General features: G+C 45.7%; 1 long non-coding RNA gene across 50 annotated transcripts in view; it reads left to right on the forward strand.

Moving 5' to 3' along the window:
- LOC307185334 overlaps window positions 1–16,424 on the forward strand; it is a 3,778,167-nt gene that overhangs the window by 1,280,851 nt on the left and 2,480,892 nt on the right. The gene's annotated exons all lie outside the window — the stretch shown is intronic.

Genomic DNA, 16,424 nt, shown 5'->3' on the forward strand with positions numbered 1-16,424 from the left:
AGCCTTTTGAAGTAAACAGGAGTCCAGCCGGTCTTATTGGCCACCATCATCACGGTGTCTGTAGGCTTTTCTATGGTGACAGTGTGGTATACTGTTCCCCCGCAAAGATTATTAGCTCCCCTCTGGGTGCAGTAAGTCCTGCAAGCAGTAGTCTACTCTTTTGGGACACACTCTTGTTGTTTTATGAGAGAAACTCCAGGTCAAGTGATGTTCACACGAGTCGTCATGGTGCCCTGTTGCCCCCGGTTATCTCTCTGGATGTTGGAGTTGGAGGGCCTCCTCACTCGAGGTCGGTGTGCCCACGGAGCGAACCCTGCAACTTCAGGGCATGGTTGGTGGTTAGGATCACCACGTGGGGTCCTTTTCCCTTAGGAGGGAGGTGGCCTTTTGGGCTGCTGATTTCCAGGTTTTTAGATACCGCCAGTATCTTGGCCAGATGTGGCAGTGGGCCAAGCCCCTTAGTGACCGTAGTTTATCCTACCTGGATGGCATTCTTGCATTGTTCCATTTCAAGTGGTCCCAGTTTTTGCACTAATTCTCCAATGGCGATTCACCTTTCACCGGGAATGTAAAGGTCAAAGGGTTTAGCTAAATTAGGGAGTTCCAGGGCAAGGGTCTGAATTGACTGCTCTTTCCATTCTTGAAAGGCCACTTCTGGATTCTATTCAAAAGGATCATCATCTTTTCCTTTCAGTGTTTCATATAGAGGCCCAGCTAGTAGACTGTAGTTAGGGATCCAGAAGCAGCAAACCCTGGCCTCCCCAGGAACCCCTAAGCTGTCTTCTAGTTTTAGAAAGGGGTAAGGCTGAAAATGGTTTCTTCCCTTTCCTGGGATGGGCTTCTCTGACCTTCTGTGAGAATGAAGCCCAGGCAGGTCACCGCAGTCTGTGATATTTGAGCTTTTTCTTGGACAACTTCTATCCTTTATTGGCTTGGTAGTTCAGAGGCCTCCTTAGTAGGGCTGGTGATCAGAATGTCGTCTGCATATTGAAGGAGGGTTTCCTTTTCCAGAGGTAGAACTTTTAGGTCTTTAGCTAAGCTTTCTCCAAAGATGGTGTGGGAATTTTTGCACCCTTGGGGCCAGACGGCCCGGAAGTATTGTTTTAGTTGTATGTTGAGTCCTGCCACTCACAAGCCAAAATTTCTTGTGACTCTGGGACTAATGGAATACAAAAGAAGGCATCATTGAAGACTAATACAGAATACCATGTCCTGGTGGTTGGTAGAATGACCAGCAGGGTGTAGGAATTAGGAGCAACTGGAGGTATATCCTCGGTGGCTTCACTGACTGTCCTGACATCCTTTACCAGGTCCCCAGCGGCCCATGGGGCTCTCGTGGTCAGAACAATCCCAGAATATGGAGCTCACCTGGGCAGGTACCCCACCCCCACCCCAGCCCACGGGGCTCTCGTGGTCAGGCCCCTCCCAGGATACAGAGCTACCCTTGCAGGTACCGTGGCAGGGCTGGGCACACAGGAACCGTGCACATAGCCCTCATTGCAGAGCACCCCCAGCTCACCTGTCGCTCAGAGCTGACACAGAGCACCTCAGAGCAGGACTTGAACTAACAAACAGCAGCTGCGACAGGTCTGTGACCCTGGGCATCACTCCGTGAGGCCTCCCTCCACCTGGTCTTCCAGAGACTTCCACTGCACCCGGGGCACCAGGCCTCTGTCTCCAACCACCACCCACCCCTCCTCTCCCTGACTCCTGGGTTCCTCTCATTAGGAGAGGGTTTTCTTGAAGTTGTCTCCCACTCATGGGCCAGACAAAATGATTAGAAAACAAGCCAAAGCTGCAGCCCCTTGTCTATCCTGACTCTCAGGAGCCCACACCTGTTCCTTGGACCTGGCCGGTTCAGCAAGTTCCATTTTCTGCAACTGTGAGCCCCTGAGGGGTGATGATTGGCTGACCTGGGCAGCCTTACCGTGCCGGCCAGCCCTCCCCAGGTGTGCCTGGGTTGAGATCAATATAAATACCACTCCAGGCAGCAAGAGCCCCTGCAGCCGTGCCTGACGCCATTTTCTCTGCCCTGTCAGCAGTCTCCGGGCTGGGCTGGTGGGAGGGAGTGAGAGGCCACGGCTTTGTGGGTGGCCCAGTGTGAGTGGGGCTCTGCTGGACTTTCTGCAGCAGTTGCCAGGCTGCCACCTGCTAAAGAAGAGGGTGTGTCACCCATACCTGCTGCTGGAATTTCTCCCTGGGCAGAGGTGAGGAAGGAAAAAAGCAGTGGGGGCAGGGACAGGACGGGTATCTCAGGCAGGGAAATGGAAATCTTCCAGAAGAGCACCCAGGGCCAGGACCATCCTGGCTGGCCTGCAGGCACCAAGTCGGCCGGCATGCTGTCACTCGTGTGGCTCTATGGCCCTTCCTCTAGGCTTTCAAGTCCTTGTATATATTCAGGTGTTTTACCTGGGATGGGTGGGAATAGTTCAGCAGCAACTGGCCTGGGGCTCAGCTCACGTTTACTCACAGATGCCTCGGCACGGTGCCCCAGCTTTGCAATGAGGACGCTTGTTGCGTGGGGGCTGCTGGCTGAATGGGAGACGATTCCCCACCACTGACCAACTTCAGAATTGTTTACAACTGGAGCAAGTGCCCTGATACGGTTTTCCTCTGTGTAACTGGTGGGTTCTGTGTTTTTTTTCTCTTTTTCGTTTTTGGTCCAAGGTAGATTTTATTCCTCTTTTTTGTATTTACAGATATAAGCATGGAAATAATTTATTCATATAAATACATGTATGTGCAGGGAATAATTGTTTTTTCTGTTTTATTTTTTAAATTTTATTTCTTTTTAATTTTGAATTTTATTTTATATTTTTATACAGCAGGTTCTTATTGGTTATCTATTTTATACATATAAATGTATACATGCCAATCCCAGTCTCTAAACTCCTCCCACCACCACCCCCCCAACAGCTTTCCCCCCTTGTTGTCCATACGTTTGTTGTCTACATCTGTTGCTCTATTTATGCCTTGCAAAATGGTTAACCTGTACAGTTTTTCTAGGTTCCACATATATGCATGAATATACAAGATTTGTTTTTCTCTTTCTGACTTACTTCACTCTGTATGACAGTCTCTAGATCCATCGACGTCTCTACAAATGACCCAATTTCATTCCTTTTCATGGCTTAGTAATATTCCATTTTATATATGTACCACAGCTTTATGCATTCGTCTGTCTGTGGGCATTTAGGTTGCTTCCATTACCTCGATATTGTAAATAGTGATGCAATGAACATTGCGGTGAATGACTCTTTTTGATTTATGGTTTTGTCTGGGTATATGTCCAGTACTGGGATTGCTGTATCATATGGTAATTCTATTGTTAGTTTCTTAAGAAATTCCATATTGTTCTCCATAATGACTGTATCAATTTATATTCCCAACAATAGTGGAAGAGGGTTCCTTTTCTCCACACACTTTCCAGCATTTTTTGTTTGTAGATTTTCAATGATGCCTATTCTACCAGGTGTGAGGTGATACCTCATTGTTGAATCCATTTCGTTGAGCAAGGGGTAGCTCTTGTCTATTACATATTTGGCTTATGGAACGGTATCTGTGCTAATTTCAAACTCTGCTTTTATGCAGCACCCCAACTCACCTTCCCCCTTAAGCAGGCATAAGTTGGTTTTCTAAACTTGAGACCCTGTTCTGTTTTGGAATTCAGTTCCTGTGTAGCCAAGTTTACATTCCGTCTATTAGAGATATCTTATGATGTTTCTTTTTCTGTGTGACTTATTTCAGTTAGAATCATCGTACCTGAATCCACTCATTGTGCTGCTACGGGCCTGATGACATAGATTTCATTGCTGAGTGATACTGCATTGTACGTAAGTACCACAGGTTCTTTATCCATTTTTCACTTTCTGTGATATTGAACTTGTACTGTAAACGAGGTTCTTGTAAACAGAGCCGTTCCAAACTTTGGGGTGGCTGTGTCTTTTTGATTTTAAATTCCCTAAGCTATAGGACCATAAGTGGAAGTGCCCTAGGCTCTGTTGCTTTGTTTTTTAGATGTTTCAGGAAACACCATACACTTCTCCCGAGTGGTTGTTGGCAATTTACATCCCGCCCATCAGCATAACAAGGCTCCCAGTTCTCCATGGCCTGTCCTGCCTTTCTGGATTTTACACTTTTTTCAGATGGCCCTTTTGACCGGGGGGAAGTGAGACTTCATTGTAGTGCAGATTTCCTTTGCAAGCTTGCTTGGTTGGCCAAAAAGTGCGTATGCGTTTTTTCCTGAATATATTCAGGAAAAAACGCATACGCCCTTTTTGGTCAAGTGCATCATTGTGGACGTTCTGCCTCTTTTCCTATGCTTTCAATGCAATTTCAGTCTACCTCCTGAAACCGGTTTCCTGCAATTCTGCCCCACTTTCAAGTCCTCTTGGCAGCCTTACTTTAGTCTATTTTTGGACGATAGCTGTCATTTATAACTCTGCAGGTTTGTGAATTACAGTGCCCCTGAGCTCCTTTCTTCAACTCGCTTTCTTTTGAGCTGGCCGCAACACCGCAGGATGGCTTCAGGCCCTAATCTGGTTCCGGCACGGCACACTGAGCCTTTGGTTATTTCCTCTTCCTGGTGGGAAATGAGAGTTAAATTTGCCCGTCCAGACTCCTCCAGCTAGCCTCTCATTGGTTCTCGCTATTCCTGTTCATCTTCCGCAGAAATTGCAAACTGAGCCAAACAGGAGGTTAAAGGCGCTGACTCTCCAAGTGGGGAGAGAGTTAGTAAAGCGTCTGAAATGTTGCACCCGAGTACCAGGGGAGGAAAACTGAGACATATTTGAACACGTCTCCCGTTCACATGGTTGATCATACTTGGGTTCCACATTCATGTTTTAGCTGAAGGAAGAATACCTTAAACCTGGAGAGTTGAGACCCGTGTAATGGGTACCATGCAATATGACTTCAAAGGGTCTTCATTTGCTCACCGAACCTCTCCAATCCTATCACTGCTGCGTTTATGCCCCTGTACACATGCTTGATTCTCTTTTGGAGACATAGCAATCCATAGGTTTTACGATACTTACTAGTCAGGTACATTCTTAGGCGTTTAATATGCGGTGTTGAGTCCATTTCGTTGAGCAAGGAGTAGCTCTTGTCTATTCCATATTTGACTTAAGGAACTTTATCTGTGCTCATTTCAATCTCTGGTTTTATGCAGCACCCCAACTCACCTTTACCCTTAAGCAAGCATAAGTTGGTTTTCTAAATTTGAGACCCTGTTCTGTTTTGGAATGCAGTTCCTGTGTAGCCAAGTTTACATTCCGTGTATTACTGATATCTTATGATGTTTCTTTTTCTGTGTGACTTATTTCAGTTAGAATCATCGTACCTGAATCCACTCATTATGCTGCTACGGGCCTGATGACATAGATTTTATTGCTGAGTGATACTGCATTGTAAGTAAATACCACAAGTTCTTTATCCATTTTTCACTTTCTGCGATGTTGAACTTGTACTGTAAACGAGGTTCTTGTAAACAGAGCCTTTCCAAACTTTGGGGTGGCTGTGTCTTTTTGATTTTAATTTCCCTAAGCTATAGGACCATAAGTGGAAGTGCCCTAGGCTCTGTTGCTTTGTTTTTTAGATGTTTCAGGAAACACCATACACTTCTCCTGAGTGGTTGTTGGCAATTTACATCCCGCCCATCAGCATAACAAGGCTCCCAGTTCTCCATGGCCTGTCCTGCCTTTCTGGATTTTACACTTTTTTCAGATGGCCCTTTTGACCGGGGGGAAGTGAGACTTCATTGTAGTGCAGATTTCCTTTGCAAGCTTGCTTGGTTGGCCAAAAAGGGCGTATGCGTTTTTTCCTGAATATATTCAGGAAAAAACGCATACGCCCTTTTTGGCCAAGTGCATCATTGTGGACGTTCTGCCTCTTTTCCTATGCTTTCAATGCAATTCCAGTCTACCTCCTGAAATCGGTTTCCTGCAATTCCGTACCGCTTTCAAGTCCTCTTGGCAGCCTTACTTCAGTCTATTTTTGGACGATAGCTGTCATTTATAACTCTGCAGGTTTGTGAATTACAGTGCCCCTGAGCTCCTTTCTTCAACTCGCTTTCTTGTGACCTGGCCGCAACACCGCAGGATGGCTTCAGGCCCTAATCTGGTTCCGGCACGGCATGCTGAGCCTTTGATTAATTCCCCTTCCTGGTGGGAAATGAGAGTTAAATTTGCCCGTCCAGACACCTCCAGCTAGTCTCTCATTGGTTCTCGCTATTCCTGTTCATCTTCCGCAGAAATTGCAAACTGGGCCAAACAGGAGGTAAAAGGGACTGACTCTCCAAGTCGGGAGAGTGTTACTAAAGCGTCTGGAATGTTGCACCCGAGTACCAGGGTACGAAAACTGAGACATATTTGAACACGTCTCCCGATCACATGGTTGATCATACTCTGGGTTCCACATGCATGTTTTAGCTGAAGGAAGAATACCTAAAACCTTGGTAGTTGAAACCCGTGGAATGGGTACCATGCAATATGACTTCAAAGGGTCTTCATTTGTTCACCGAACCTCTCCAATCCTATCACTGCTGCGTTTATGCCCCTGTACATATGCTTGATTCTCTTTCGGAGACATAGCAATCCATAGGTTTGAATATACTTACTAGTCAGGTACATTCTTAGGCGTTTAATATGCGGTGTTGAGTCCATTTCGTTGAGCAAGGAGTAGCTCTTGTCTATTCCATATTTGGCTTAAGGAATTTTATCTGTGCTCATTTCAATCTCTGGTTTTATGCAGCACCCCAACTCACCTTTCCCCTTAAGCAAGCATAAGTTGGTTTTCTAAATTTGAGACCCTGTTCTGTTCTGTAATTCAGTTCCTGTGTAGCCAAGTTTCCATTCCGTGTATTAGTGATATCTTATGATGTTTCTTTTTCTGTGTGACTTATTTCAGTTAGAATCATCATACCTGAATCCACTCATTGTGCTGCTAAGGGCCTGATGACATAGATTTCATTGCTGAGTGATATTGCTTTGTAAGTAAATACCACAGCTTCTTTATCCATTTTTCATTTTCTGCGATGTTGAACTTGTACTGTAAACGAGGTTCTTGTAAACAGAGGCGTCCCAAACTTTGGGGTGGCTGTGTCTTTTTGATTTTAATTTTCCTAAGCTATAGGACCATAAGTGGAAGTGCCCTAGGCTCTGTTGCTTTGTTTTTTAGATGTTTCATGAAACACCATACACTTCTCCCAAGTGTCTGTTGGCAATTTACATCCCGCCCATCAGCATAACAAGGCTCCCAGTTCTCCATGGCCTGTCCTGCCTTTCTGGATTTTACACTTTTTTCAGATGGCCCTTTTGACCGGGGGGAAGTGAGACTTCATTGTAGTGCAGATTTCCTTTGCAAGCTTGCTTGGTTGGCCAAAAAGTGCGTATGCGTTTTTTCCTGAATATATTCAGGAAAAAACGCATACGCCCCTTTTGGCCAAGTGCATCATTGTCGAGTTTCTGACTCTCTTCATATGCTTTCAATGCAATTCCAGTCTACCTCCTGAAATCGGTTTCCTGCAATTCTGCCTTGCTTTCAATGCCTCTTCATAGCCTTCCCTCAATATATTTTTTAAAAATAGTTGGCCTTTATAACTCTGCAGGTTTTTGAATTGCAGTGGCCCTTAGCTCCATTTTTTAGCTCTTATATTTTTGGTCTTGCCCCATAACCACAGGATTCCTTGAGCCCTATTTTTCTTCTGGGACACCTTGCTGTGCCTTTGGTTAATTCTTCTTACTGATGTGATATTAGAGTGACATGTGCCCATTGAAACCGCTACAGCTAGTTTCTCACTGGTTTCCCCTATTCCCATTCATCCTCTGCACTAACTGCAGACTGTGCGATACCAGAACTTAAAGGCATTGACTCCATGTGGGGATGTTGTTAGTAAAGCGGCTGGAATGTCGATCCGGAGCCCCAGGAGAGGAAAAATGAGGTGCGTTTTAGAAACCTTTCCCGATCATATGGTATACCAGTGGCTGGGTTTCCCAAGCATGGTTTAGCTGTAGGAAGATTCCCTTCAACCTGGAGTGTTGGGACCCTTGGAATGAGTAGCATGAAGTATTGCATTAAACTTTCGGCAGTTGCTCACCAAAGCTCACCAATCCTGTCAGCCCCAAGTGTCCAGCCTTATGTCTTATCCAGCTGTGGGTTTATATGTGGTCAATCCAGGTTGCATCACAGCCCCTGAGCGAATTTTGTAAGAATTTTTCTCTCTTTCATTGTTTCAGCGTTTTGTTTTTAAAATTTATTTCTATAATGGGGTTTAGCTCCTTTTCACTGTTGTGTTTGTGCCGCTCTGCACACACTTGATTCCCTTATGGAGATATATCAATACATGGGTTTTAAGATTCTTATTCCTCAGATATATTTCTCTGCGGTGTATAGGGTGTGTTGAGGCCTGTTCATTGAGCAAGGTGTAGATCTTGTCTAATACCTATTTGGTTTATTGAACGGTATCTGTGCTAATTTCAAACTCTGGTTTTATGCATCACCCCACCTCTCCTTTCCCCTTAAGCTGACATAAGTGTGTTTTCTAAATGTGAGACACTGTTCTGTTCTGTAATTCATTTCTTGTGCAGCCATATTTACCCTCCCTCTATAAGTGATATCTTATGATATGTTTCTTTTTCTGTTTGACTTATTTCAAGTAGTATTATCGGACCTAAATCCACTCTTTATCCTTCTACTAGCCTTATTACATTGATTTCATGGTGAAGAGATATTCCATTGTACATAAGTACCACATCTTCTTTATCCATTGTTCTCTTTCCTGGGATATTTAAGGTGTACTGAAGTTGAGGTTCTTGTAAACAGAGTAGCCCTAAACTGTGGTGTGCTTGTGTCTTGTTGATTTTTAGACTTCCCTAGATATACTCCCATGATTGGAAGTGTCCTATGCTCTGTAGCTCTGTTTTTTAGATGATTTAGGAACCACCATACACTTCTCCAGAGTGGCTCTCGGCAGTTCACACACTGCCCATCAGCGTATAAAGGCTCCCTGTTCTCCATGGCCTGTCCTGCATTTCTGGTTTTTACAATTTTTTAGGATGGCCCTTTTGACCGGTGGGAAGTGAGACTTCTTTGTTGTGCACATTTGCATTGCTTGCTTGCTTCGTTGCCCATAAAGTGCGTATGCGTTTTTTCCTGGATATAGTCAGGAAAAAACGCATACGCCCTTTTGGGCCAACTGCATCATTGTCGAAATTCTGCCGCTTTTCATGTGCGTTAAAGACGAGTCCAATCTATCTCTTGAAATCTGTTTCTTGCAATTCTGTCTTGCATTCAGATCCTCTTCTTTGCCTTACCTCAACATATTTTTGGACGTTAGTTTTCATTTATAACTCTGCAGGTTTGTGAATTGCAGTGACCCTGAGCTCCATTTTTTAAGTTGCTCTTTTGTGAGCTGGCCTCAAACCCGCAGGATTGCTTCAGGCCCTATTTTGGCTCCGGCGAGGCAGGCTGAGCCTTTCTTTAATTCTTATTCTTAATGGGAAATTAGAGTGATATGTGCCCGTCCAAACCCCTACAACTCTTCTCTCATTGGTTCCCCCTCTTCCCGTTCATCCTCCTCACAATTTGCAAAATGTGTGAAACAGAAGTTTAAATGTGCTGATTCTCCAAGTGGGGAGATTCTAAGTAGCGTGGCTGGAATGGTGAACAGGAGCACCAGGAGAGGATAAATGAGGTGCATTTTAGACACATCTCCCGATCACATGGTGTACAGTCCTCTGGGTTTTCCATGCATGTTTTAGCTGTAGGAAGATCCCTTGAACCTGCAGATTTGGGACCCATTGAATGGGTACCAGGTAGTATTACTTTAAAGGGTGTGCATTTCCTCACCCAACCTCACATTTCTCTTAGCGCAAACAGTTTCCAGCCTTATGTCTCATCCTGCTGTGGGTCTAGATGTGTTCAATCCATGTTGCATCACCGTCCCTGAGGAAAAGTTGTAAGAGGTTTTCTCTGTCTCTCTGTCGTTTATTTTTTTCAATTTATTACTAAATTGGTTACAGCTGATTTTCAAAGCTCTGTTTCTTGCTGCTGTACATCCACTTGATTCACGTACAGAGAGACATCAATAAATTCTTTTTCAGATTCTTACCAGTCGTATATATTCTTTTCCGGTGACTTGAGTGTGCTGAGTGCAGTTCTTTTAGCTACCGTGTAGGCCTTGTTGATTATCAGTTTGGTATTTGGAATGGTATCTTTGCTAATTTCAACCTCCTGGATGATGCCTCACCCCTCCCCACCTTTCCCGTTTAGCAGCCTTATGCGTGTTTTCTACATATTTGACTATGTTTTTGTTTTGTAATTTATTTCATGTGTAGCCATTTTGGATTCCACCTTTAAGTGATATCTTATGATATGTGTCTTTTTCTTTTTGAATTCTGTCACTTAGAATGATCATACGTAACTCCTCCGGAGTTGTTACAACTGGCCATATTTCATTGATTTCCAGGCTGAATAATATTCCACTCTACCTAAGTACCACACCTCTATCCATTTTTTCCCTCCAGAGACATTTAAGTTATATCCTAGTCGAGGATCTTTTAAACAGAGAGGGGGTAAACATTGGGGTGCCTGTGTCCTCTCGATTTTTGTTTTTCCCAAGATATACGCCCATGAGTGCAAGTGCCCTATGCTCTGTAGCTCATTTTTTAGATGCTTTAGTAAACACAATACACTTCTCCAGAATGGCCGTTGGCAATATACATTTCCACTATAAGTCTCACAGGGCTCCCTCTTCTCGTTGCCCTGTCCTGCATTTCTGTTGTTTACGCTTTATGAGGATGGCTCTTCTGACTGATGCGAAGTGATATCTTTTGTGGTATTGACTTCCAGTGCCCACCTGTTTGGTTGGCTAAAAAAGTGTATGCCCTTTTCTTGAATATATACAGAAAAGAAAGCATACACCCTTTTTGGCCAACTGCAATGTTGGCAATGTTCAGCTCCTTTTCTTGTGCTTAATGGCGAGTCCTTTCTACCTCCTCAAATCCCTTTCCTGCCATTCTCCCTTGCTTACAAGTCCTTTTCTCTGACTCTCCTCAAGACATTTTTCAGTGATGGATATTTTCAACTCTGCAGTTTTGTGAATTTTACTGCCCCTGAGTTCCATTGTTCAACTCGTGTTTATGAGAACTGGCCACAAAGCAGCGGGATTTCCTCAAGCCCTATACTGTTTCCATGGGCAACCCTAGCCTTTGGTCAATTCGTCTTCCTGATTGGAAATTAGAGTGACATGTGCCTGTCTGAACACCTAGGACTTGTCTCTCATTGTTCCTCATCTTTCCGCTTCATCCTCTGGACAAATTCCAAACTGTACGCAACAGGATGTTGACAGTGCTGACATCTCCAAGTGGGGAGACTGTTAGTAAAGACGCTGGAGGGGTGAACCCGAGCACCAGGAGATGAGGAGATGAGATGCCTTTTCCAAACTCTTCCCGATCAGACGGTATACCATCCTCTGGGTGTGACAGACATGTTTTAGCAGTAGGAAGAGTCCCATTCATGTAAGGAGAACACCAGGGCTTTTTCAAAATCAGTGTCTCCCCGAAACCCAAACTGGGGAAGTTTTTAAGCTACGGCTACACATATGTTCATTAAGGGCCTTGGGAAGTAGGCAGAGTCCAAACTTTAGATGATTGAAGTCTTCAGGGTCAGAAGCACTCACCACCAGCTTCCCTTAGGCTACACTTTAACTGTCATTGATAGATGATGTCAATAAAAATATCTATTCTTTTTCAGATTATTTCCCCTTATAGGTTATTGCAAAATGTTGAGTGTAGTTCCCTGTGCTATACAGTAGTTCCTTGTTGATGATCTATTTTATACATAGCAGTGTGTATGTGTTCATTCCAAACTGTTAATTTATCCCTCCTCCCACCTTTCCCCTTTGGTAATAATAAATTATAAGATTTTATACTTCTCAGAAATGGGGGAGCTGAAAGAGAGGTATCATTTTCAATGGAAAAGCATTTAAAACAAGATTGAAGGTTTAACCAAGATTATTAGATGTACATCCTTGGAAAGAAATCACTTCGTTTCTCTAATATTGACCTGACAAATAAGACAAACCTTTTCACTGAACTTGCTTATAAAAAGTGATGGAAATATCAAATGGAAGTGTTAAAAACATCTTATTTTACCCGAGCCTTATACACTGTTCTATGTTAACTACAGTTTGGCTCACACATCTGTTCATTGAGGTTACAATAGTCTCAATTTCTGTTACTGATCCTCCAGAGTGGACCCCAACAAGTGTCCCCCTGCCCAGTGTCATTGGGGCCAACAGATCGAGACTGAGTTTGGTTCACAAGCAAAGGAAACTTTATATTTTGATCAGAGAATGGAGAGGTGAGAGCATGCACTACCCCGTGGGCTGTGGGCTGGGCTGCTGTGTAGAGATCCTGTCAGAGTCAGTGGGAGGGAGGGAGGCGGCGGAGCTCTCGAGGGCTGGGTTGGCTGTAGCTCAGGCTCTATATCGTGGAGTCTGCACTGGGCCCCAGGAGCTGAGGTGTCGACCCAGCCATTCTGCACTAGGAAATCTGGTCTGAAGTGCCGGGTGTGGAACCTCTGCATGCGGGACCCTAGGAGCACGTGAAATTAGACAAAGCACAAAGGATAAAAAAGGTTAGACTTGCCTTTATTGCCCAGATTCTATTTTTATCTCCCAGGGATTTTTAATGGGCTTTGCTGGGGACAAACCCCTCCTCTGCCTTTTGTCCCGTTCCTCATTCTTGGAGTGCTGAGGGTGCAGACCCTTCTTCTGTAACTGCTGAGTGCTGAGTTGGGAGCCCTCATACCCTGGGGCGAGGGTCAGAGCTTCTCCCCAGCAGCCTCCCGGTGACGTTGATTGTCCCCAGGACCCCTGCCTCCCTGCTCGTCCACCTGAGCACCAGCATTGGAAGTGTTATAGATTCTAATGACCTTTAAGGGTCCAGGAAAGAGATGTGCAGAGACGCTGTGGGGGCCGGTTTCACCCCACCCCACATTTGTTCGGCCACCTTAGGCTGACCGTCTCTGCCAGCCTAGATGCTCTGACCAGTAGTCTGCGCTTTCTTCAATTAGGCCCCTGAATTAACGTACAAACAGCACCAGGTGTCAGAGCCCTGCCCGCTCAACTCCCAGACAGTCCAGGGTCAGTGGTGATCAAGGACCATGATGGCTACTGAGTCAACAGCCTTTTGAAGTAAACAGGAGTCCAGCCGGTCTTATTGGCCACCATCATCACGGTGTCTGTAGGCTTTTCTATGGTGACAGTGTGGTATACTGTTCCCCCGCCAAGATTATTAGCTCCCCTCTGGGTGCAGTAAGTCCTGCAAGCAGTAGTCTACTCTTTTGGGACACACTCTTGTTGTTTTATGAGAGAAACTCCAGGTCAAGTGATGTTCACACGAGTCGTCATGGTGCCCTGTTGCCCCCGGTTATCTCTCTGGATGTTGGAGTTGGAGGGCCTCCTCACTCGAGGTCGGTGTGCCCACGGAGCGAACCCTGCAACTTCAGGGCATGGTTGGTGGTTAGGATCACCACGTGGGGTCCTTTTCCCTTAGGAGGGAGGTGGCCTTTTGGGCTGCTGATTTCCAGGTTTTTAGATACCGCCAGTATCTTGGCCAGATGTGGCAGTGGGCCAAGCCCCTTAGTGACCGTAGTTTATCCTACCTGGATGGCATTCTTGCATTGTTCCATTTCAAGTGGTCCCAGTTTTTGCACTAATTCTCCAATGGCGATTCACCTTTCACCGGGAATGTAAAGGTCAAAGGGTTTAGCTAAATTAGGGAGTTCCAGGGCAAGGGTCTGAATTGACTGCTCTTTCCATTCTTGAAAGGCCACTTCTGGATTCTATTCAAAAGGATCATCATCTTTTCCTTTCAGTGTTTCATATAGAGGCCCAGCTAGTAGACTGTAGTTAGGGATCCAGAAGCAGCAAACCCTGGCCTCCCCAGGAACCCCTAAGCTGTCTTCTAGTTTTAGAAAGGGGTAAGGCTGAAAATGGTTTCTTCCCTTTCCTGGGATGGGCTTCTCTGACCTTCTGTGAGAATGAAGCCCAGGCAGGTCACCGCAGTCTGTGATATTTGAGCTTTTTCTTGGACAACTTCTATCCTTTATTGGCTTGGTAGTTCAGAGGCCTCCTTAGTAGGGCTGGTGATCAGAATGTCGTCTGCATATTGAAGGAGGGTTTCCTTTTCCAGAGGTAGAACTTTTAGGTCTTTAGCTAAGCTTTCCCCAAAGATGGTGTGGGAATTTTTGCACCCTTGGGGCCAGACGGCCCGGAAGTATTGTTTTAGTTGTATGTTGAGTCCTGCCACTCACAAGCCAAAATTTCTTGTGACTCTGGGACTAATGGAATACAAAAGAAGGCATCATTGAAGACTAATACAGAATACCATGTCCTGGTGGTTGGTAGAATGACCAGCAGGGTGTAGGAATTAGGAGCAACTGGAGGTATATCCTCGGTGGCTTCACTGACTGTCCTGACATCCTTTACCAGGTCCCCAGTGGCCCATGGGGCTCTCGTGGTCAGAACAATCCCAGAATATGGAGCTCACCTGGGCAGGTACCCCACCCCCACCCCAGCCCACGGGGCTCTCGTGGTCAGGCCCCTCCCAGGATACAGAGCTACCCTTGCAGGTACCGTGGCAGGGCTGGGCACACAGGAACCGTGCACATAGCCCTCATTGCAGAGCACCCCCAGCTCACCTGTCGCTCAGAGCTGACACAGAGCACCTCAGAGCAGGACTTGAACTAACAAACAGCAGCTGCGACAGGTCTGTGACCCTGGGCATCACTCCATGAGGCCTCCCTCCACCTGGTCTTCCAGAGACTTCCACTGCACCCGGGGCACCAGGCCTCTGTCTCCAACCACCACCCACCCCTCCTCTCCCTGACTCCTGGGTTCCTCTCATTAGGAGAGGGTTTTCTTGAAGTTGTCTCCCACTCATGGGCCAGACAAAATGATTAGAAAACAAGCCAAAGCTGCAGCCCCTTGTCTATCCTGACTCTCAGGAGCCCACACCTGTTCCTTGGACCTGGCCGGTTCAGCAAGTTCCATTTTCTGCAACTGTGAGCCCCTGAGGGGTGATGATTGGCTGACCTGGGCAGCCTTACCGTGCCGGCCAGCCCTCCCCAGGTGTGCCTGGGTTGAGATCAATATAAATACCACTCCAGGCAGCAAGAGCCCCTGCAGCCGTGCCTGACGCCATTTTCTCTGCCCTGTCAGCAGTCTCCGGGCTGGGCTGGTGGGAGGGAGTGAGAGGCCACGGCTTTGTGGGTGGCCCAGTGTGAGTGGGGCTCTGCTGGACTTTCTGCAGCAGTTGCCAGGCTGCCACCTGCTAAAGAAGAGGGTGTGTCACCCATACCTGCTGCTGGAATTTCTCCCTGGGCAGAGGTGAGGAAGGAAAAAAGCAGTGGGGGCAGGGACAGGACGGGTATCTCAGGCAGGGAAATGGAAATCTTCCAGAAGAGCACCCAGGGCCAGGACCATCCTGGCTGGCCTGCAGGCACCAAGTCGGCCGGCATGTTGTCACTCGTGTGGCTCTATGGCCCTTCCTCTAGGCTTTCAAGTCCTTGTATATATTCAGGTGTTTTACCTGGGACGGGTGGGAATAGTTCAGCAGCAACTGGCCTGGGGCTCAGCTCACGTTTACTCACAGATGCCTCGGCACGGTGCCCCAGCTTTGCAATGAGGACGCTTGTTGCGTGGGGGCTGCTGGCTGAATGGGAGACGATTCCCCACCACTGACCAACTTCAGAATTGTTTACAACTGGAGCAAGTGCCCTGATACGGTTTTCCTCTGTGTAACTGGTGGGTTCTGTGTTTTTTTTCTCTTTTTCGTTTTTGGTTCAAGGTAGATTTTATTCCTCTTTTTTGTATTTACAGATATAAGCATGGAAATAATTTATTCATATAAATACATGTATGTGCAGGGAATAATTGTTTTTTCTGTTTTATTTTTTAAATTTTACTTCTTTTTAATTTTGAATTTTATTTTATATTTTTATACAGCAGGTTCTTATTGGTTATCTATTTTATACATATAAATGTATACATGCCAATCCCAGTCTCTCAACTCCTCCCACCACCACCCCCCCAACAGCTTTCCCCCCTTGTTGTCCATACGTTTGTTGTCTACATCTGTTGCTCTATTTATGCCTTGCAAAATGGTTAACCTGTACAGTTTTTCTAGGTTCCACATATATGCATGAATATACAAGATTTGTTTTTCTCTTTCTGACTTACTTCACTCTGTATGACAGTCTCTAGATCCATCGACGTCTCTACAAATGACCCAATTTCATTCCTTTTCATGGCTTAGTAATATTCCATTTTATATATGTACCACAGCTTTATGCATTCGTCTGTCTGTGGGCATTTAGGTTGCTTCCATTACCTCGATATTGTAAATAGTGATGCAATGAAC

The sequence above is a fragment of the Stenella coeruleoalba genome (genome assembly GCF_951394435.1).
Source record: "Stenella coeruleoalba genome assembly, chromosome: 4".
NCBI classification, from domain to species: domain Eukaryota; kingdom Metazoa; phylum Chordata; class Mammalia; order Artiodactyla; family Delphinidae; genus Stenella; species Stenella coeruleoalba.